A 2,643-nucleotide genomic window follows, 5' to 3' on the forward strand; every position below is an offset into this window, starting at 1 on the left:
TATAATAGATATATAAATATGTTTAGGAGTCACTTTGTTGTCTGAAGATGCCATAAGATATACAAAGATGTGGGTAAGATTCATCTTCCTTGTTCAGAATGAACAGAGAAAGAGTAATTCTAGCTAATATTTTTTAAACAGCTACAGCAATGGGTTTCTGCAACCTGCAGCATTTGATTGGCATGTATACAAGTTCTGATTTTGCATAGTACATTTTATTCATTCACCTGCCCCGTCTGTCCTATAGCCAGGTGCCCATCACCCAGCCAGGTCTAATCCGTCTGCTTCCCATAATAGGGAACGGTTTGCTGAATTCTGTTTATAAATAAAAGCAAAAAAACACCTGAAAGTATTGCAGTGTTTCGGGGTCGGAAATAACAAAAGCACAGTACAGCCACCAGGATAAATGTTCCCAGAGGGGGGATTTAACAAGATCTTCAATTCACCGTATATCTTAAAATAAACACAAAACTCTCATAGCAAGCAATGGAATCAGACTGTGACTTCTGCAGCCTTTACAGCACATCAGGAAACTTTCTTTTAAAGCAGGTAAAATAGAAAAGATTTCTTCCAATGTATGTCAGCAGGCTCTAATACGTGTATACTTCTTTATAATAAAGAGACCCTGTTACAAAGACAGAAAGGACTACGTACAGTATACCAGAAGATGGTAGATATTTACCTCTCCCACTTTCCATATGTTGGTGATATGGTTCAATTCTAGAGAAATCTTAGTGATTGGGAAAACAACACTTTGGTCCCCCGCCGCACTGAATGGTTTCTCCGGCAAACTATAGGGAAAAGTAGGAAAGAGGAAGTCAGTGGGACAAACCACTTAGTGTAGCAGGGGGGAAAGAAGATTGACACAGCTTTGTGTTTAAGCTTCCAAGCCTAATATAATATATAATATATGTAAAGAAGGCTGCTCATTCCTGATGTGGACTGTAGGGCAGGGGTTGTGGGACTGTGGCTGTTTTCTTTAGTTCATGGACAGAACTGACAGAACTTTTGGGCAACAGAGCACAGGGAGAGTTTATTGAGAGGAAGCTTGAAAAAGAAGAAAAGTTACACCAAAATGACTTTTAATTAAATGTTAAAATCTGATTGGTCAGGGTCCACCTGTCTTCCTCGGCCAATGTTTGCATTTGTTATGCATGAAATTATTTATTCATAGTACAGCTCTGCATAATATGTTGGAGCATTACATATAAAGATTCTGATAATAATGTTCTGTAAAGCTTTGTATGTGAATAGCGGTTGATTTCAGCACCCTGGACCGAGCCAATGTGATTTATCTTCTGGAAACCATTAGTATCACATTTTGGTGCCATTTTTATCAGTACAACATACATGTAAGTGTGCATGCGATGACAGATGTCAGAGAATAATTTATTATTATGTTCAGGAAAAAGGAGAATATAAAATGTAAAGAGCCTGGGCTTAGATGAGCTGTGTGGTATTGTTGTGTTTTTGGAAGGAAATTAATTCTTGTAATATGGTTTGCTAATGGAGAGAGAGATACAGGAAGAAGAGAGAGATCAAGAAAGGGAGATACTGGAGAGAGAGAGGGAGAGAGAGATACCGGATGGAGAGAGAGTGAGGGAGAGAGAGAGAGAGGGAGAGAGATACTGGATGGAGAGAGAGAGAGGGGGAGAGAAAGATACTGGATGGAGAGGGAGGGAGAGAGAGAGAGAGAGAGAGAGAGAGAGAGAGGGAGAGAGAGATACTGGATGGGGAGAGAGAGAGATACTGGATGGAGAGAGAGAAAGAGCGAAATAGAGATACTGGATGGACAGAGAGAGAGAGAGAGAGATACTGGATGGAGAGAGAGAGAGAGGGAGAGATACTGGATGGAGAGAGAGAGAGAGAGATAGTGGATGGAGAGATACTAGCGGGAGAGAGAGAGAGAGAGAGGGAGGGAGAAACTGGATGGAGAGAGAGAGAGAAAGGGAGATACTGGATGGAGAGAGAGAGAGAGATACTAGACGTGGAGAGGGAGAAACTGGATGGAGAGCGAGAGATACTAGACATAGAGATACTGGATGGAGAGAGAGAGAGAGAGAGATACTAGACATAGAGAGAGAGAGATACTAGACGTGGAGAGGGAGAAACTAGATGGAGAGAGAGAGATACTAGACATAGAGATACTGGATGGAGAGAGAGAGAGAGAGAGAGAGAGATGGAGATATTTGGATGAGAAGAGAGAGATATATTGGATGAAGAGAGAGAGAGAGATACTAGAGGGAGAGAGGGAGATACTGGATGGAGAGAGGGAGAGGGAGAGATAAATGATGGAGAGGGAGAAAGAGAGGGAGAGAGATATTAGATAAAAAGAGATAGGGAGAGATATTAGATGGAGAGAGGGAGGGGGAGATATTGCTTGAAGAGAGAGGGAGGGAGATATTGGATGGAGGGAGAGAGAGAGAGAGAGTGAGGGAGTGAGATATTGGATGGAGAGGGTGAAAACAGGGGAAGAGGTGTGAGAGAGAAATGGAGGGAAAGATGGTGAGAGGAAAAGAAGAAAGAAAAGAGAAGGGTGGAAGAGAGGGAAAATGTGGGATTGGTGAGAGAATGCAGGGGGCAAAACAGAAAGAGAGAATAAAACAGAAGCGAGTGGGGGTGAGAGAGAAGACCGGGGAAAGA

This window comes from Pyxicephalus adspersus, chromosome 10 (assembly GCF_032062135.1).
Source record: "Pyxicephalus adspersus chromosome 10, UCB_Pads_2.0, whole genome shotgun sequence".
Taxonomy (NCBI): Eukaryota; Metazoa; Chordata; class Amphibia; order Anura; family Pyxicephalidae; genus Pyxicephalus; species Pyxicephalus adspersus.